Here is an 8,298-nt window from a genome sequence, read left to right as displayed (position 1 = left end):
CATAACCTTTACTTAATTGCTTTTCCTCCCAGTAGGGGTGGGTGGTGAGGGAAGAAGGGAAAGAATCTGTAAATCAAAGTTTTAAAATCAAATGTTAACAAATATATACAATTATTATTATTTTTACATGCAACTGGGAAATAAGATATACAGGCACTGGAGTACAGAAATCCATCTTGCCCTACTACAAAGTCAGAGGGGGGATGGGAGAGGATATAAGAGAGAGCAGATTGGGGGAAGTGGTATTTAGTAGGATTGTTATTTTGGCATGGGGGATAGAGGAAAGATAGGGAGAAAATTTGTAACTCAAACTCTTGTGGAAATGAATGTTAAAATGAAAAATATACAAATTAAACCAAATAAATAAACTATCAGATTTTAAAAAATTGTTTAATCTAAGGTATTTTAAGGTCATTGCTGAGATTGCCAGAGGGAATCTGATCCAGTCATTCAGACAACCCAAATAATAAGTAAATTAACACACAATAGTTGCAGTGGTAGGTAATGGGGCACAAGAAGTGGGAAATGTTCTGTTCAGAAATATCTGAAAATAGGAAGACTGTTCAAGTATGTTGATTGACCACCCACATATAACAAACACGCGTGCGTGCACACACACACAATATGTTTGGCCCATAAGACATTCAAGAGTAATCCAGCATTGAATGAACTCCTCCCATACACCTTAAAATGAGTCTGAAGTAGGGTCTAGAACAACCCCAGTATTTTAAAAGTCCAAGGATCTCATGAAAATTGGAGAAAGGCTTTTGTTTATCTAGTATTTAGATATTTTTGATGTGGTTCACAAAACATTGAGTTATCATAAACTTGTAGAAAATGTTTGTTTCACTCCTAGACTTTTGGACATAATATTCTCATGCAGTTTTATGTGGAAGTGTCAACATGAATATCCTTATATGAGGGAAGGGGTCAAGTGACGGAATGGGACAAGGAAAAGGGATATCTTTTCTAATGGTAGACTTAATCTGGTAGCTTTCAGTCATACAGTTTCCTAGCTTGATAACCAGGTGAATCCAGTGGAAAGGTAAAAGATAAACAACATAGAAGTCAGTCAGTCAATAAACATTTATTAAACTCTTTCCCATCTCTCAAGATGGCAGACAAAAAGCCGCCCAAGTTCAAAAAGGGAAAAAAAGAGAACAAAAAGGAAGATGTAGCTGAAAAGGTCAAAAAGCCTCGAAAGTATTGCAGTCGCAACCCAGTCTTGGCCTGAGGGATTGGTAGATACTCCAGGCCTGCAGTATATTCCCCAAGAGCCATGTACAAGTGGAAATTCACTGCCCCAAAAACCTGGATTGAAAGGAAAAAGAAAAAAAAAGTGGCTGCTACTATCTCAAAGCCTGTTGGTGGTGATAAGAATGGAAGAACTCGAGTGGTAAACATTATCAAAATGCCTAGGTATTACCCTACTGAGGATGTGCCTAGAAAGCTGCTCAGACACCACAAAAAGCTCTTCAGCCAGCATGTGAGGAGACTTTGAGCTGGCATCACCCCGGGCACCATTCTAATCATGCTCACTGGCCACCACAGGGGCAAGCGAGTGGTTTTCCTGAAGCAACTAGTTAGTGGCTTGCTACTGGGGACTGCAATTCTGACCATCAGCCGTGTTCCTCTGAGAAGGACCCATCAGAAATTTGTCATTGCCACCTCTACCCGAGTTAACCTTTCAGGTGTAAAAATTCCAAATCATCTTACTGATGCTTACTTCAAGAAGAAGCGTCTCTGTAAACCTAGATACCAAAAAGGAGAGATATTTGACACAGAAGAAGAGAAATACAAGATTGCAGAGCAGCAAAACATTGATCAGAAAACAGTAGACTCTCAGATCCTGCCCCAAATCAGGAAAATTCCTCACCTCCATGGGTACCTGCATTCTGTCTTCTCTCTCTCCAATGGAGTTTATCCTCACAACTGGTATTTTAAATGCATTGCAGAGAACACATTAAAATATTTGCAATAGCAAAAATTAAAAACAAAAATAACCCCATTTATTAAGCACTTACTCTGTGATAGTTACTGTGCTAAGCACTAGGGATACAAAAAGAATCAAAAGACAATTCCTGCCCTTAAGCAGCACATAGTCTAATAGCAAATTAAAGTATTCTAGAATGTGGAAGTGATATTTTGCTAAGGCATTTATAAAGAGGGAATGACAGTTATTACTGCCAGTGGAAGGAAGACTAGCCACAAACCTACGGCCTTCTGGCGGAATTGGTTTATCAGTTCATATTCCTGGGACTCTTACTTCATGAAGAAGTTTCTATATCATCTGCTGATATACTGGAAAAGCAAAGGAAGGGAATGGGGATGGGGTAATTGTGTTACAACCATATCTCCCCAACAGATTTCCGTAGGATGTGCTTGGGAGATATGTAGTGTATTATGATGAAGTTGAAAGTCTACTCTCTAGGAAGGAGGATTCTGTAATAACATGAGATTCAGATACTGTCTAGGCTGCACATTGGTAGAAGGAATTCATATGAGACTCAGAGGTGAGTTGGAGGACCTGTGCCTATGACGAATTTTCCCACGTAATTTTTTAAGCCCTATAGGAAAATGGTTTGAGCAGAGACTCACCACCTGAAGCTGGCAACTGCCATGTGTGCCTACAAAAATGTATAGGATTATTGGTCTAGGTATTAGTATAGGTACAGGTATGTTGCTGTAGGTTTTAATATTGGCATATGGTATAGGTCAAGACTAACTAGTTATTCCTGGAATGGGACAGAGAGATGTTATTTTCTCTCTTCCTTTTTGGCTTTTAAGAACATATGTAGAAACCCAAAGGGGTTAATTCTACCATTATTATATATAATTATACTATTATTTTATATTCTACTTTCTTGGGAAGTCTCCTGAAGTAGAAAGTATCTATTATTATTAAAATAATATGTTATATGTATATTAACATACACACGTATATGTATACATATACATGTGTGTATATATATATATGTATGTATATGTATTTCTGTGGTCTCATAGATGGTTCTGACATTCAGTTGCCTATTATTTTTGTCACCATTGACTCAATGTGTGACCTCAGACAAGGTACTTACTTTTTTTTTGCCTCTGTTTTCCTATCTGTAAAATGAGCATAACAATCTTCCTCCCTCAAGGTGGCAAGGCTAAAGGGATAAGTGAGATAGTACAAGAACAGGAAAACACTTTGAAGTCTTCCATACTGAAATTTGTACCTATGAGGTAAAACCAGGCAGTAGGAGGACATCTAAACACTCGGTTGTGCACTTAGTATAGATTTGCAAGTTCTGAGTGGGGAGAAGAACAATGATTAGTCAATTAGCAGTTTTGCTGTGGGAATGGCTTCCTTTGGAAAGATACTTAAGGCTCAGAAGCAACCCACAATGCTTGGCATATAGGAGGTGCTTAGTAAAAGCTTATTGATTTAAAATAGCACTCTAAGAATCCCTCTGCTTTTGTGGGGTTGTACCTCCATTTTAGTCAGGTTTTCATTCAGAATCTAAGAAATTCATATATTTTTCCAAAATAACATCATTTCCTCCACTGAAAACTTTATCATTGACCTCAAAAAGGATGTACAAAGGCATGTAAAATTATGTACGAACACACAAATTCCAAAGGCCACTGCTAAGAAGTCATTTTTTGAAAACTTAGAAACATAGAATTCTAAAATTAGATAGGATCTTAGAGAAAATATAGTCTAATATCTTCATTTTATAAAGGAGGAAACTGAAGGCCAGAGCAGTATGGTTGTGTGCAGACTAAGTGGCACAGCTAGTAATTCAGTCTGGTGCCAAAATAATCTTCTTAATGCATAAGTTGAATTATTGGACTCTTGTTCAAAAATCTTCAGTGGCTCCCCATTGCCTCTAAAATAAATGCAAATTCCTTATTCTGGCACTCATCAATTCCATTAATAAGCATTTATTAAGCACCCACTTTGTGCTAGGCACTCTGATAAGCTCTAGGGATACAAATAAAGATAAAATATAGCCTCTGCTCTCAAGGGTCATTCCAAAGGAGACAATGTGCAAACAACTATCTACAAATCAGCCATTTATGAGGTAAGCTAAAGATTATCAACAGGGAGAAGGCAGGTACACTAAGGAGAATGGCAGAAGGTTCCTGTAGAAGGTAGAAAATTAACCAAGATTTGAAGGAAGTAAAGGTAGTCAGTAAGCAGAGATGAGGAGGAAAAGAATTCCAGGCATGGCTGGGGGACAGCCAGTGAAAATATTCAGATTTGAGATATGAAGTGTCTTGTGTGAGGAAAAAGAGCGTTTAAGGTTCTCTACAATGTGTATCCAACCTGCCATTATTGCCTTATACTGTATTACTTCCCTTCCTGCATTCTATGTGTAACTGTCTTCCGAGGCTCATTGACATGGAACTCTCTCCTTCTTGGTGGAGATGAATGTCCCATGCCAGTGTGAAGGGTAGGGTGGAAGGTAGAAGAATGATAGAAAGGAAATTCTTCAGTCTTCCTCCAGTTTTCTTCACTTGTCTTTGGGTTTCAGGCACTTCTGTCCCCTACCTTTGAGAGAATTGATGGAAGGTGCCACCATCACCACCCCTTTCCAGATTGCTAAAGGAAAAAAATTCTGAGAAGAAGCCAACATGAGAGAAACTGCCAGTCTCCATTGTGTTCCTATTCCCAGTTTGCTACACTAGAGACTTCAAGAAACTTTCTCTGGTGTAAGACATACTACTGTCTCTTTCTTGGTTGAGCTGAGTCATGTCACTCCCACTGGGATAGTTCCTTCATTCTCTATTGTCTGATATATATATATATACTCCTATGCATACTTTCTCTGATTTCTCTTTGCTTTTAAATTGGAAAAAAAAATGGATTTCTTAGAAAATTTCTGCGTATTCATTGTGGGAAAGGGTCAATATAGAATATAAAACTACAGTATAAAAACTAAGACAAAATATAAAACTAAAATTGTAAAACGTGGGGTCCCGCTTCTTCCAATAATGAGGAGTGATCAAAAGTTTAGCATGAACCCAAAAAAAGATCACTTTCCTATTTAAGAGAGCAGGTAGACATAATTCTAGCCATGTCTCCACCCCCCTCCCCGCCCCAAATCCCCAAAGAAAAAACAGAGTGGCAGCCTCTGACCCTGAATTCCTGCTTTCCCTCCTCTTGACAGGAATTAAAGTCTACTTTCAAGAAGGAGGAGTGTGGGGGGAGAGGCTAGAGATGACTATTTTGCCTCCATTCAAGCCATACAATGACACCCCCATGCTACATGTCAGGGACACCTCTCACTACGCAAGAGAGTTCAGTCTGTAGGAATGTGCTTTGCAGTCATTTATTTCTCACTATATATGTTACAACCAAACTAGACTACTAGACATTCCCTAAACTTATTTCCTACATCAGTACATTTATGCAGATCATTCTTTATGTCTGTTTAACCTAAGTTCAAATTTGGAACACTTACATAAAACTCTCCCCTCTGGTGGAAAAAAAAAGATAACTTGACATTGTATCTCTGGGTAGAGTTGGAATGAGAGTCTGAGAGAAAAGAGATGTTCTTCTTCTTTCTCTTTTGAAAACAGACTTTGGACATGTAAAAGAGAGCCAGTTCCTCAACATGTCCCTGATTCTCAGCATGCTTGCCTGGAAACTGATGAATTCTCATTCTCTCTGTTTGTCTGTCTGTCTGCCTGTCTTGTCTGTCTGTCTCTCTCTGTGTCTCTCCCTAATCTATGTAACTTCTCTGATTTCTGTTTGTTATCTGTTTACATATAAGAATGTCCTCAGTAATTGTGATATTCTTCTAATTAGCATTTGATAAGAATGGGTTACCCTCTTTTTCTTCAAATGGTAATGACCAGGAAGGTAGTTGAGTTAAAAAATCATTCTCCTAGAATACCACTATTTAGGGAGTAGATCAAAATAATTTTCATTCAGTATTCCCTCTCTGAGGAGAGCAGAAATATTAGCCTCATATCCCCAAATTCCTGCTCCTTTCCAAGCAAGAATCAAAGTCTCTTTTGGAGAAGATTGGGCAAGATACTGACAAGACTAACAAAACCTCCCTGTAAGCTGCATTTAGATAAAACTGCATGGACATGCTCAGAACTTCCATAGATAATATCCTCCCACAAACACATACCTTATATTTTGAATTCATTTTCTCCTCACTTTTGGCTTCTAGGATCCTTCTCTTCATGGCTCAACTCAGATACAATCTTCTCCATACCACCTTCCAATATTGCCTTTCCCTACTCTCCAAATCTTATCCCCTCCCTCAAAGTATTCTCGGGGGTGGAGCCAAGATTCTGTCTTAGAAGCAGGAAAACTCCATGAGCTTCCCCCATAACTACGTCAAATACCTATAAAATATGACTCTAAATGAATTTTAGAGCTACAGAATCCACAGTGACAGAGAGAAACAAATCTCCTGCTGAAGGCAGCCCAGAAGGCAGACAAGAAGGGTTCATCACAGCCTGCTGGGAGCCCAGCCCGGCCCCATGTTAGCCTGAGGTTTTAGCCCCAGGGTGTACTAACTAGCTGCTGCAATGGACATCAGGAGAGTGGATCACCAGCAGCAGTGGTGGTTTCCAGAATTATCAACCCATAAATGCCAAAGAAAAAGTGAGAGGTTAGTGTAGAACTCTGTTGGAACTGGGGGGGACAAAGGTATGGTCCAGCCCCTGTCCCTGGAGCTAAAAGTGGCAGAGGTGTGGCGGACCTGCAGCCGCCTACACATGGCTGCTTCAGAGCTCCTGGCCTGCAGATTGTAGGGGGCCAAGTGACCATTCAGAGGGTAGCTGCTCATGCTTTAACTTTCCTGGATCTGGATCATGATCTTGGTGGTGGTACCAAGGTGTGTGACCAGGGAGCCAGAGTTTATGGTATCTGTAGAGAGGGCACTCAACTATAGCTCTGGCAACTGCCAAAACCCCAGCAATTTGGAACAAGGCTCTCCCCTTTGGAAGCAGAGTTCTACTGTGGCAAAGGGCTCAAAAGTCAAGTAATTGAGTGGCAACATGAGCAAGCAAAGGAAGCAAAGCAATCACAGCAACCCAATTTTAGATTCCTTTTCTGGGGACAAAAAGGATTAAAGCATGGAATGGGAGGAAGATGACAAAGTCAGGATTCCTCCATCAGAAGCTTCCAAGAAAAATATGAAATGGCTATAGGCCATGCAGGAGCTCAAGAAGGATTTTGAAAATCAAGTAAGAGAAGTGGAGGAAAAATTGGGAAGAGAAATGAGAATGTTGCAAGAAAATCATGAAAAGAGAGTCAACAACTTGACTGAAGAAAATAACACCTAAAAAAATAGATTAACTCAAATGCCAAAAGAGGCCTAAAAAGCCAATGAGGAGAAGAATGTCTTAAAAAGCTGAATTTGCCAGATGGAAAAAGAATGTTAAAGGCCCACTGAAGAGAATAATTCCTTCACGATTGCATTGAAGCAAATGGAAGCTAATGACTTTATGAGAAATCAAGATACTATTAAATGGATCCAAAAAAATAGAAGGCAATGTGAAATATCTCACTGGAAAAACCACTGACATAGAAAATAGATCCAGGAGAGATAATTTAAAAACTATTGGACTACCTGAAAGCCATGATCAAAAAAAGAACCTAGAAATCATCCTTCAAGAAATTCTTAAAAGTATTCTCTTCCTTCTCAAATTTTCCTATAATGCTTTCTCAGAATGTCCCCAGGGGTGTCTGGGTGGCACAGCGCAAAGAGCACTGGCCCTGGAGTCAGGAGGACCTGAGTTCAAATCCAATGTCTGCTACTTAACACTTACTAGCAGTGTGACCCTGGGCAAGTCACTCGACCCAAATTGTCCTGCCTTCCCCCTTCCAAAGGGGGGAAAAAATGTCCCCATTACATGACTTTGTATTCTACTTTTTTGCATATATGTAATATGTAGAATATAAGTTCCTTGAAGGAACTGTGTCTTTTTTATCTTTGCTTCCCTAATAACTTACACAATACCTTCCTCAAAAAATCCTTAAGAAATGATTATTGAATTGAATTCTGAGTTCAAATATAGTACTCATTCTACTACTATGGACCAGAATCAAATGAGGTTTTGTATTTTTTGGAAAAGTTTAAAGCACTACTTAAATATAAGATAGTATTTCTCATTATTATTAGTAATAATTATATGTGGAATTCATTTTGTTTATGGAAACTTCTTTGTCATAACAAATTCAGTGGATGTAATGCTATCATATTTATAAAACACTTTGCATCTGCTGCCCTGCCTGGTTTCAGCTCCACCTAAAAAGATACCCCCTGGTATTCCATTGACAACCCCCCT

At 39.1% G+C, this 8,298-nt stretch overlaps 1 pseudogene; it reads left to right on the top strand.

Moving 5' to 3' along the window:
* The first annotated feature begins 1,224 nt into the window (after nucleotides 1-1,224).
* LOC138168777 (large ribosomal subunit protein eL6-like) lies at nucleotides 1,225-1,981 on the top strand (annotated as a pseudogene).
* Nucleotides 1,982-8,298: the final 6,317 nt, after the last annotated feature.

The sequence above is a fragment of the Petaurus breviceps genome, unplaced genomic scaffold (assembly GCF_028583685.1).
Source record: "Petaurus breviceps papuanus isolate PSGF00001 unplaced genomic scaffold, PetGlider_PUasm1.0 37, whole genome shotgun sequence".
In the NCBI taxonomy this organism is placed as follows: Eukaryota; Metazoa; Chordata; class Mammalia; order Diprotodontia; family Petauridae; genus Petaurus; species Petaurus breviceps.
Note: the sequence above shows the minus strand (reverse complement) of the source record. Positions and strands in the feature narration are given on the sequence as shown.